Consider the following 13,354-nt stretch of genomic DNA (forward strand, 5'->3'; position numbering starts at 1 on the left):
TATTAAGTACTTAAAGGACAAACATCTTTGACCTTTGAGAAAGCATCCTGATCTAGTGGGACTGAGTAAAACTTTATCTTTATAAAGATGGAGCTTAATTGAGTCAGAGAAAGAAAGTAGTCTTGAATTGGTCTATGCAAATGAGAACAGAGTAAGAATAACTTTGAATAATTATGTTTTAATTAATTAATTCTCTAAAGGAATTTAGAGAACTGAGAGTTAACTGAGAAAATTAACAGTGATTGTGAGAAGAGCCAATACTGAACAAGCCATTCTAAAGAACCTGAGGCTATTAAAAGAGAGGATATTGGAATGGGCCAAGGGGTTGGACCATTTGCTGAAATTTTTGGCAGTTTGAACAATTTGGGCAAAAGACCGAGAACAGAAAAAAAATTTTTCTTCTCTGGATTACTTAAATTTTTTGAAACTTAATTTAATTCTTTTCAATTAACAAAAATCTATTTTTTTCTCCCTTTTACCTCCCTTCCCACATTGGACAAAAAGAAAAAACAAAATTCTTGTGACAAGCATACTTAAGTAAAACAAAATTCTCACATTGACAATGTCTGAAAAAATATCTATCTCATTTTGCATCCCAATACCATTGTCTCTCTGTCATCAACAAATATGTCTCTTCATTATTGGTCCTCTAGAACTATGGTTTAACCTACTTAAATTAATATAATCTTTCTTTAAGGCTAAAAAGAGTTTCTGGGGAGGATCCAAGATGGACTTGTGATGATAGCATGCCCCTGGAACTTTCCCACACACAACATTAAATGAAGCCTCTACATTGTAGACAGGACTGGGTTGGGAACAAACCACTGCATAGGTAGAGCCTAGACATAAAGCAGGAAACAAACCTCTGCATAGGCATCACTTGGGTTGCATAGGCAACACCCTGGCAAGCAATAAGCCCAGGGATCAGACCCCAGTGCCAGCACAAAAAGCTCAAAACTACTCTATACCTCAAGAGCAGAGTTCAACAATCAAAAAGAGGAAAAAAAAAAAAAACCCTAAAAGAACACTAACCATAGAAAGCTACTGTTTGGGGCAGCTAGGTGGCGCAGTGGATAGAGCACCGGCCCTAGAGTCAGGAGTACCTGAGTTCAAATCCAGCCTCAGACACTTAATAATTACCTAGCTGTGTGGCCTTGGGCAAGCCACTTAACCCCCCATTGCCTTACAAAAAACTTAAAAAAAAGAAAAAAGAAAGCTACTGTTTAACAGAGATGATAAAAATGTCATCTTAGAAGAAGAAAGGAGCAACAAAATACCTACATGGGAAGTCTCAAAAGAGTTTATGAATTGGACTCAAATCCAAAACCTCATAGAAGAGCTTAAAAAAAGATTTTAAAACCAAAGAAGAGAGGAAGAAGGAAAAACAAGAAAAGAAAATGAGAGCCATGCAGAAAAATTATGAAAAATTTACTAAATGAATCAACTCTTAAAGTAAAAATAATCACTGGAAAAATCAAATTGACCAACTGGAAAAGGAATACAATTCAGCTAAAAGTCAGATTGACTAACTGGAAAAAAATGCAACTCAGCTAAAAGTCAAATTGACCAATTAGAAAGGGAATGCAACTCAGCAAAAAGTCAAATTAATTTACTGGAAAAGGAAAACAACTCACTGAAAAATAAAATTAACTTGGAAAAGGAAAACCAAAAGCTAACTGAAGAAAATAAAACCCTAATAATTAGAATTGGACAAATAGAAACCAGTGAATCTATGAGACACTTAGTTTCAATCAAATAAAATCAAATGACTGAAAAAAATTGAAGAAAACATAAAATTCATTGTAGGAAAAACAAATGACCTGAAAATTAGTTCCAGGAGAGATAATTTATGAATTATTGATCTACCAGAAAGTCTAGAACAAAAATAGAACCTAGAAAATATCTTTCAGGAAATTATTATAGAAAACTGTCCCAATATACTAGATCAAGAAGACAAAACAGTCCTTGAAAAAATACAGAACACCTCCAGAAATAGGCCCAGGATAAAAGCTCCAAGAACTTTCATAGCCAAATTCAAGAATTTTCAAATAAACACTGCAAACAGCCAAAAAGAAACAATTTAAATACAAAGGAAGCACAATCAGAATTACACATAACTTGTGAGCTTCAACATTACTGATTATTATATTTCAGAGGGCAAAGGACATTGGGTTACAATCAAGAATTTATTACCCTTCAAAATTCATCATATTCTGTCAGGGGAAAAGATGGATTTTTTTAAGAAAGCTTTTATTTTTTATTTACTCATTACTAAAATATTCTTGTTTAAAAGTAAAAATACTACCCCCTCCCCCTACAAAAATATAAAACCTCAGGGGAAATAAAGTAAAAGAAAGAGAAAAACATGTATTTTATTCTGTGTTCTGATGCCATCAGCTCTGTCTCAGATGGATCACATTCTTTATCATAAATCCATCATAGAAGTTACTTCCATATTTTTCCACAGTTGCTGTTGCTGATTGTAATTTCCTCCATTCATTCCTCCCCACTACCATCTATTAGATTTTCTCTCTCCCTTCACTCTGTCCCTCTTCAAAAATGTGCTATGGTACAGCAGACAGAGCACTGACCCTGGGACCAAGACCCAGCAACCACCCAGCCCTGTGGTCCAGAGAGACCACTCAATCCCAGCACCTTGCAAAAAGTAAAAAAGAAAATGTGTTATATCTGACTATCCTCTCCTATGATCTACCCTCTCCGCTATCACCCACATCCCCCCCTTCCCCCGTCCCCCTTCTCTCCTTTTTCCTCTGAGTCATTTCTGATAAGAATGAAGGTTCCCTCATTCCTCTCTCACCTTCTCCCCTTCCATACCATTCCAAAAGCTACATGAAATAAAAAGATGGATTTCCAATGAAATGGAAGACTTCCAAAATTTTCTAATAAAAAGATAAGAACTGGACAGAAAATTTGATCTTTAAATACAAGATTCAAGAAATGCATGAAAGGTAAATGGAAAAGGGGAAAAAAACAAATTCTAGTCAAGAACATTAAATTGTATATATCCTTACAAGGGAAAATGGCACTTGTAATGTTTGTATTTCTCTTAGAATAGTTAAAGGACTGAATATAGTTGAAGGGATTATACTTAGAGGATCTTTTATTATCAAAGAAGAACAAAATGATGTCTCTATGTTTGAGACAAATTACAATATGTCTAGAATGTGGCTGATAAGACCAATATGAGCTCAAAATGCTCTACCATAGGTTGGGCACAAATAGTCCTTGCTCACAGAGTTCATCACCTTCTTTGATGAGGGCACGCTATGATTAGTGGGCCCATGCTTTATAGTCAACTCTAAAATTGTTAACAGAGATTCAAGTTGTCCCAGTACTTAGAATATTTAGAAGCACTATACTTAAATCAGAAGTGACCTTATTTTACTAGATACCTTAGTTAAGGAGGGCTGTGGTACAACAGGGGCAGAAGTTAGAAGCTTTCTTAGAGGGGTAAGCCATAAAGAGATTAGGAAATGTTCTTACCTTAATCCAAATTTTAGTTAAGGAGGGTTTTAGTACCATGGTTAGGGTGCTAAAGGAACAGAGGGAAAGAGTTTACCTCATACTTTCTTTGGGGTTGTGTTCTTGTAGGGCTATGATTGGAGTATTATAGAGGAGGAGGAGACTGTATTTTGAGGGAATGGACATGAAAACATCATGAAGAAATTTTTGCTTTGCTTGATACTGGTTACAATTGAAGGGAGTGGACTTAGGGGGGTGGTAATAAATGGCTCATGAAATGATTTGGTTTTGTATTTGGTTCCTGAGGATTGTGTATCCATGGAGGGAGGGTACTTGAAAAGGGGGTAAGGTATAAAGTGATTATGATTTGATATGATTTAAGACTCTTGAGACTTGTATTTCTAATGACACAGAAGAGAGGAGGACACTTAGTGACTATGAGGCAATGCTCTTTATTAATCAATCAAGCAATTAACCAATCAATCAATCTTTGAGAATAGTACTTCTATCAGGTCAGATAAAAGGAGTACATTTTGACAAAGGATTTGTAAGTACAAGACAAGATTAAAACAATAAAAACATAAAAAGAAGGACTATACTAGGATAAGGCTAGGCATTAATGGATAAATAACACCTAGGGAAGAGGCACAAAGACCTATAATAGTAGAGGGAAAGAAGGGAGGATGTGAACACTGAGTAATTCTACTCATTAGATCTGACCCAGAAAGGGAATAACATACATTCCCAATTGAATTTAAATTCTATCCTACCCTACAGGAAAGTAGGGAGTGGGTGGAAGAGAAAGAAAGGGGAAGAAGGCATTGATAAAAAGGGAAGGTGAAGATAAAAATGAGAGTAAATTCAAAGTTAAAATTTTAAAGAAAAGTTAAAGGGAAGAGGGAGCAAAATATTGGTGAGAAGGAATAAGAAGAAAGGAAGGAGAAAAAGTAAAAATGAGGAAAGACAGCATGAAGGGAAATACAGAATCAGTAAACTTGATTGTAAATGTGAATGGTGTGAATTTTCCCATAAAATAGATGTAGAGAGCAGAATGTATTAAAAATCAGAATCCTGGGGTGGCTAGGTGGTACAGTGGATAAAGCACCAGCCCTGGAGTCAGGAGTACCTGAGTTCAAATCCGACCTCAGACACTCCATAATTACCTAGCTGTGTGGCCTTGGGCAAGCCACTTAACTCCATTTGCCTTGCAAAAAAACCTAAAAAAACCCCATAAAAGACTGGATCAAAATATATTATACTTCAACAAAAGTTAAAAAATTAGGAGTAGCAATACTGATCTCAGACAAAGAAAAAGCAAAAATAGAACTCATTAAAAGGGAAAAGGAGGGCAATTATATCTTCTTAATAGGCATCATAGGCAATGAAGTTATATCATTATTAAACATGTATGCACCAAGTGGTATAGCATCCAAATTTTTATTTTTTTATTTAAATTTATTTTTATTAAAGATATTATTTGAGTTTCACATTTTCCCCTAATCTTCCTTCCCTCACCCTCCCCCCCACAGAGAGCACTCTGTCAGTCTTTACTTTGTTTCCATGTTGTACCTTGATCCAAATTGGGTGTGATGAGAGAGAAATCATATCCTTAAAGAGAAGAGAAGTCTAAGAGGTAACAAGATCAGACAATAAGCTATCTGTTTTTTTTTTTCTAAATTAAAGGGAATAGTCCTTGCACTTTGTTCAAACTCCACAGCTCCTTATCTGGATACAGATGGTACTCTCCTTTGCAGTCAGCCCAAAATTGTTCCTGATTGTTGCCCTGATGGAATGAGCAAGTCCTTCAAGGTTGAACATCACTCCCATGTTGCTGTTAGGATGTACAGTGTTTTTCTGGTTCTGCTTATCTCACTCAGCATCAGTTCATGCAAATCCCTCCAGGTTTCCCTGAAATCCTGTCCCTCCTGGTTTCTAATAGAACAATAGTGTCCAATGACATACATATACCACAGTTTGCTAAGCCATTCCCCAATTGAAGGACATTTACTGGATTTCCAATTCTTTGCCACCACAAACAGGGCTGCTATAAATATTTTTGTACAAGTAATGTTTTTACCCTTTTTCCTCATCTCTTCAGGGTATAGACCCAGTAGTGGTATTGCTGGGTCAAAGGGTATGCACATTTTTGTTGCCCTTTGGGCACAGTTCCAAATAGCTCTCCAGAAGGGTTGGATGAGTTCACAGCTCCACCAACAGTGTAATAGTGTCCCAGATTTCCCACAACCCTTCCAACAATGATCATTATCCTTCCTGGTCATACTGGCCAATCTGAGAGGTGTGAGGTGGTACCTCAAAGAAGTTTAATTTTCATTTCTCTAATAATTAATGATTTAGAGCATTTTCCCATATAGCTATAGATTACTTTGATCTCCTCATCTGTAAATTGCCTTTGAATATCCTTTGACCATTTGTCAATTGGGTAGTGGCTTTTTGTTTTAAAAATATGACTCAGTTCTCTGTATATTTTAGAAATGAGTCCTTTGTCAGAATCATTAGTTGTAAAGATTGTTTCCCAATTTACTACATTTCTTTTGATCTTGGTTACATTGGTTTTATCTGTGCAAAAACTTTTTAATTTAATGTAATCAAAATCATCTAATTGGATTTTGGTGATATTCTCCAACTTTTCCTTAGTCATAAACTGCTCCCCTTTCCATAGATCTGACAGGTAGACTAGTCCTTGATCTTCTAATTTGCTTATAGTATTTTTTTTTTATGTCTATGTCCTGTAACCATTTGGATCTTATCTTGGTAAAGGGTGTGAGGTGTTGGTCTAATCTAAGTTTCTTCCATACTAACTTCCAATTTTCCCAGCAATTTTTATCAAAGAGGGAGTTTTTATCCCAATGGCCAGACTCTTTGGGTTTATCAAACAGCAGCTTACTATAGTCATCTCCTGCTTTTACACCTAGTCTATTCCACTGGTCCACCACTCTTTTTCTTAGTCAATACCAAACAGTTTTGATGACTGATGCTTTATAATATAATTTTAGATCAGGTAGGGCTAAGCCACCTTCTTTTGCACTTTTTTCATTAAGCTCCTGGTAATCCTTGACTTTTTATTTCTCCATATGAATTTACTTACAATTTTTTCTAACTCTAGTTAAAGTAATTTTTTTGGAATTTTGATTGGTAGGGCACTAAACAGATAGTTTAGTTTTGGTAGAATTATCATTTTTATTATATTAGCTCTACCTATCCATGAGCAGTTGATATTTGCCCAGTTATTTAAATCTAATTTAATTTGTGTGAGTAGTGTTTTATAATTGTTTTCAAAAAGATTGTGAATCTGTCTTGGCAAATAGACTCCCAAATATTTAAATTGTCTGAGGTTACTTTGAATGGGATTTCTCTTTCTAGCTCTTCCTGCTGTTTCTTGCTAGACATATATAGAAAAGATGAGGATTTATGAGGGTTTATTTTATAACCTGCAACTTTGCTAAAATTGCTAATTGTTTCCAGTAGTTTTTTAGATGATTTCTTGGGATTCTCTAGGTAGACCATCATGTCATCTGCAAAGAATGAGAGTTTTGTCTCTTCCTTTCCAATTCTAATTCCTTTAATTTATTTTATCTTCTCTAATTGCTGCTGCTAACATTTCTAATACAATATTAAATAGTAGTGGTGATAATGGGCATCCTTGTTTCACCCCTGATCTTATTGGGAATGGCTCTAGCCTCTCCCCATTGAATATAATAGCATCCAAATTTTTAAAGGAAAAGCTGACAAATTACAAGAAGATAGAGACAACAAAACTTTAATAATGGGGGACCTCAACCTCTCTCTCTCAAAATTGGAAACATCTAACCACAAAAATAAACAAAAAGGAAGTTAAGAAGAAAAAAATTCTTAGAAAACTTAGTTATGGGCGTGGCTAGGTGGCGCAGTGGATAAAGCACCGTCCCTGGAGTCAGGAGTACCTGGGTTCAAATCCGGTCTCAGACACTTAATAATTACCTAGCTGTGTGGCCTTGGGCAAGCCACTTAACCCCGTTTGCCTTGCAAAAAAAACCTAAAAAAAACCTTAGATATGATAGGTCTCTGGAGAGAACTGAATGGAGATAGAAAAGAACATAATTTTTTCTCTGCAGGACAAGGCACCTATACCAAATCTGACCATGTACTAGGACATAAAACTTTACAATCAAATGCAGAAAGGCAGAAATATTAAATGTATCCTTTTCAGATCATGATGCAATAAAAATTCCATGTAATAAAGTACCATGAAAAGATAAACCAAAAATTAACTGGAAACTAAATAACTTAATTTTAAAGAATGAATGAGTAAAGAATAAGTAATGAACCAACAAATCATAGAAATAATCAACCATTTCACCCAAGAAAATGATAACAATGAAACATCATATCAAAATTTATCGGGTGCAGCCAAAACAGCTTTTAGGGGCAATTTTATATCTCTAAATGCTTATATGAATAAAATAGAGAAAGAGGAGATCAATGAATTGGATATACAATTGAAAAAGCTAGAAAAAGAACAAATTAAAGATTCCCAATTAGATATCAAATTAGAAATTCTGAAAAAATCAAAAGGAGAGTTTAATAAAATTGAAAGCAAGAAAACCATTGATCTAATAAATAAAACTAACAATTGGTTTTTATGAAAAAAAACCAAAATAGATAAACCTTTGGTTAATCTGATTAAAAAGAAAGAATACCAAATTACCAGTATCAAATATGAAAAGGGTAAACACTACCAATGAGGAGAAAAATAAAGTGATAATTCAGAGCTGTTTTGGCCAACTGTATGCAATAAATTTGACAAGTAGAGTGAAATGGATGAATATTTACAAAAATACAAACTACCCAGATTAACAAAAAAGGAAATAAAATTCAATGACCCTATTTCAGAAAAAAAGAAATTGAAGAAACCATCAATAAATTCCCTAAGAAAAATTCTCCAGGTCCGGATGGATTTTTCAAGTGAATTCTACCAAACTTTTAATTTAATTTCAATTCCATATAAATTATTTTTAAAAACAGAAGGAGTTCTGCCAAATTTCTTTTATGACCCCAATATGATGCTGATACCTAAACCAGGAAGAGTCAGGACAAACAAAACTATAGCCAATCTTCCTAATGAATATTGATTAAAATTTTAACAGAGTTACAAGTTAGTACCAGGATAACACACCATGATCAGTTAGGATTTTATACCATATAGGCAAGAATGGTTTAATAATAGGAAAATACTCAATATAATTGAACATATCAATAACAAAATCAACAGAAATCAATCATCTTAATAGATGCTAAAAAAGCCTCTGGCAAAATACAACATCCATTCTTTTAAAAACACTAGAGAGAATAAGAATATATATATATATATATATATATATATATATATATATGTATATATACAGTTTTCCTAAAAATAATAAGATTTATCTATCTAAAATATCAGCAAATAGTATATGTAATGGGAATAAACTAGGAACGTTTCCAATAAGATCAAGGTGAAAAGGAATACCTAATATCACCATTACTATTCAATATCATATTAGAAATGTTAGCTTAGCAATGAGAAGGAAAAAAGGAATTGAAAGAAATAGAATTGGCAATGAGGAAGCCAAACTTTCACTCTTTGCAGATGATATGATGGTATAATTAGAGAAATTATAATTAGAGAAATTGTAATTAGAGAAAATCATCTAAAAAACTACTTGAAACAATTAAAAACTTTAGAAAAGTAGCAGAATATAAAATAAACCCACATAAGCCATAAGCATTTCTATATATGAACAGCAAAACTAAGGGCAAGAGATCAAAAGAAAAATTCCATTTAAAGTAACTGCAGGGGCGGCTAGGTGGCGTAGTGGATAAAGCACCAGCCCTGGAGTCAGGAGTACTTGGGTTCAAATCTGATCTCAGACACTTAATAATTACCTAGCTGTGTGGCCTTGGGCAAGCCACTTAAACCCTGTTTGCCTTGCAAAAACCTAAAAAAATAAAAATAAAAAAAATAAAGTAACTGTAGACAACATAAAATACTTGGGAATTTACCTCCCAAGACAAATCTAGAAACTGTATGAACACAATTATAGAACACTTTTCACACAAATAAAATCAGTTCTAAATAACTGGAAAACTGGCTAGGCAGAGTTGATATAATAAATATATAATATAATTAAAATGATAATTCTACCCAAATTAAATTACTTATTCAGTGCCATATCAAACAAATTCCAAAAACCTATTTTACAGAGCTAGGGAAAATAGTAACAAAATTCATTTGGAGCAATAACAGGTCAAGAATATCAAGGGACCTGATGAAAAAAATATAAAGGAAGGTGACCCAGCTCTACCAGATCTAAAACTCTCCTATAAAGTGGCAGTCATCAAAGCTGCCAGGTACTGTTTAAGAAATAGAGTAATGGTGGCAGCTAAGTGGCGCTGTGGATAGAGCACCAGCCCTGGAGTCAGGAGTACTTGAGTTCAAATCTGACCTCAGACACTCCATAATTACCTAGCTGTGTGGCCTTGGGCAAGCCACTTAACCACATTGCCTTGCAAAAACTAAAAAAAAAAAAAAAAAAGTATAATGGATCAGTGGATAAGAGTAGGTACAAAATAAATGACTGTTATTTGACAAACCCAAAGACACTAGCTTCTGGAATAAGAATTCACTATTTGATAAAAACTCTTGGGAAAACTAGAAAATAGTATGACAAAAACTAGGCTTAGACTCGTATCTCACACCCTTTACCAAAATAAGGTCAAAATTGTATTTAGACATAAAGGATGATACCATAACCCAAGAAAAACTCTATCTGTTGGAGCTATGGAAAGGGAGAGAAATTTAGATCAAACAAGAAATAGAGTACATTATAAATTACTAAATGGATGATTTTGACTATAGTAAATTAAAACATGTTTGCATTAATGAAAACAATGCAACCAAGCTTAGAAGGAAAACAAAAATCTGGGGAAAAAAATTTTCACAGCTAGGGATTCTGATAAAGATCTCATTTCTAAAATATATGGAGAATTAATCAAATTTATACAGTTATAAGTATTGATGAATGGCCAAATTGATATGGCCTCAATTGATGAATGGCCAAAGGATATGAATAGGAAGTTTTCAAATGAAGAAAAGCTATATATAATAAAAAAGCCATATATAATATATATATATATATGTAAAGCTATATATAAAATCATATGAAAAAATGCTTCAGGGCAGCTAGGTTGTGCAGTGGATAGAGCACTGGCCCTGGAGTCAGGAGGACCTGAGTTCAAATCCAACCTCAGATATTTAACAATTACCTAGTTGTGTGACCTTTGGCAAATCACTTAACCCCATTGCCTTGCAAAAACTAAAAAAAGGGGCAGCTAGGTGGCACAGTAGATAGAGCACTGGCCCTGGAGTCAGGAGTACCTGAGTTCAAATCCGGTCTCAGACGCTTAATAATTACCTAGCTGTGTGGCCTTGGGCAAGCTACATAACCCCATTGCCTAGCAAAAACTAAAAAAACAAAAACAAAAAAAAGATTTAAAAAATGTTACAAATCTTGATTAGAGAAATGCAAATTAAAACAACTTTGAGGTACCACCTCAGTACCTATCTAAGATGACAAAAAGGGAAAATGATCAGAGTTGGAAATATTGTAGGGGGGTTGGGAGGTTAATGCACTGTTGGTGGAATTATGAACTTATCCAACCATTCTGGAGATCAATTTGGAACTATACCCAAAGAGCAATAAAACTTATCATTATCCTTTGATCCAGCAATACCAGTACTAGGCCTATATCCAGAAAAATGGGAAAAGTTCTACATGTTCCAAAATATTTATAAGAGCTCTTTTTGTAGTGGCAAAGAACTGGAAATTGAGGGGATGACCATCAATTTGGGAAAGACTGAACAAGTTACGGTATATGAATGCACTAAAGTTCTATAAGTAACCCTGAATGGTCTTTAGAGATCATGGAAATAATTACATGAACTTTTGCTGAGAGATAGGAGCAGAACAAAGAAAACATTATGCACATTATTAACAACATAGCAATTTGATCAATTAGGATAGATACAGCTTCTCTTCCCAGATCAGAGAGCTAGGATAACCCTGGGAGACCTATTATGGACAATGCTATCAAACCAAAACCACAGAATCTGAATGAACACCATGTTCACTTTTTAAAAATATCTCTTATGTTTTTCCTTCCTATTGCATGTTTTTTTCTTTTCTCTTAGTCCTAATTCCTCATACACAAAATGACTAAAATGTAAACAAGTTAAACACAAATGTACATACACAATGCCCAACTAAACTGTTCCCCCACTGGAAGGGGGTAGGGAAGGGAGGGTAGAAGGAAATTGTGTTGATTGTTGAAAAACTTTCAAAACAGGTAATTGGAAAAATAAAATAAAATACCAATAAGAGAAAAAAGAACCTAGAATGTTCTAAATAACTCTGAAAGCTTCCAGAATTGTGTTAGGAGACAGAGAGATGGAGAATTTATTATGTAGGAGCTAGAAAGCCATGCAGAGAGCTACTCGTTCCCTGGGAAAGGGGTTGATAAAGAAAGTGAGATTCTCTTGACTAGGCCTAATGACAAAACTCAAATTGGGAAGTGACAAAGGTCTAATGATCTGGTTGATGAGAATATAAAGACAGATTCTTTTGAGTAATTTACTCAAATAAATTAAAATCAAATTGGAATTATTGTTTTAGTAGTGGCAGGCATAGGGGAAGTTCTTTGGGGGATAGCCTATCCAAATCATTCAGAATCAGTATCTGACTGATTATTCTGCTGATATGCTAGATTAAGCCTGACTACTATAACTATTTTCTGTTAATAAATTAAACATAGAAGGGGTTATCTTAGCATTTAACTAGTTAGCTGGAGTGAATTGTCATGTCTGCAACAGTAATTTTGCCTTTCTGAGCCATGATATCAGCATGGCCTCTCTGGACCATGATGTTACCATCTTCTCTCCACTGACAGCAACCTCAAAACATCATTGTCACAGTTAACCTAACAGTTGCACAGTAGCATATTTAGCTCTTCATTTGTACTAGGAAATCTCTTTACTTTTTAAATCTGTTAATTTTATATTAATTGTTGTAGTTTTAAAAAAAACAAACCTGTGATTTCAGAGAGTAAGATGTTTTCATCTAGAAAACTTTCTCCAAAATGTAGACTATTTTTCTGAAATTTATGGGCTTACAGAGTTTCACATAGATGCACAAGCCTTCCTGATCCCCAAACTGATCCTTTGTCACCTATGCTATGCTGACTCTCACTCTATTATTTTAAAGCTCGTGCCTTCATATCATATTATTTGTATAATCTCCTTTGTGCTGGCTAAGGTAGTAATTGGTCAGGTGACTGGTTTATGTATAGCTAGAGGTCATGTAAGGAGAAGATGGCACTTAAACAATGATCTGGTGGAAACTCAAATTTCTACCCAGTCTATGGAGCTTTGCTGAGGCTCTATGACCAAGGCAATAATAATAATAATAGCTGACATTTATCAAGTGCTTGAGAGATTACACAACACTTCCATATATATATATTATCCCATTTGATCCCATGACAACCATGAGTTGTAAAAATATTTTTATCCTCATTTACATAAGAATAATTTGGAGAGGTCAAGTTTCTTGTCCAAGGGTCACATAGCTAATAAATGACAAAACTAGAATTTGAATCAATTTTTCTCACTTCAAACATAATTCTCTTTCTCACTCAAATCCAGTTTATATGCATATCTTCTTCTAAAATGAAGGACAATCATCATCATCATTTACTATACTTTGTTCCAAAAGTTCATTTCATCCTTCCATAAAGCCTTGGATTCCTCCATTCAGATAAAATCTAGTATTACTAC

General features: G+C 34.3%; 1 protein-coding gene across 1 annotated transcript in view; it reads right to left on the reverse strand.

Moving 5' to 3' along the window:
* FBXO40 (F-box protein 40) overlaps positions 1–13,354 on the reverse strand; it is a 58,279-nt gene that overhangs the window by 42,677 nt on the left and 2,248 nt on the right. The window lies entirely within an intron of this gene.

This window comes from Macrotis lagotis, chromosome 1 (genome assembly GCF_037893015.1).
Source record: "Macrotis lagotis isolate mMagLag1 chromosome 1, bilby.v1.9.chrom.fasta, whole genome shotgun sequence".
Lineage (NCBI taxonomy): Eukaryota > Metazoa > Chordata > Mammalia > Peramelemorphia > Peramelidae > Macrotis > Macrotis lagotis.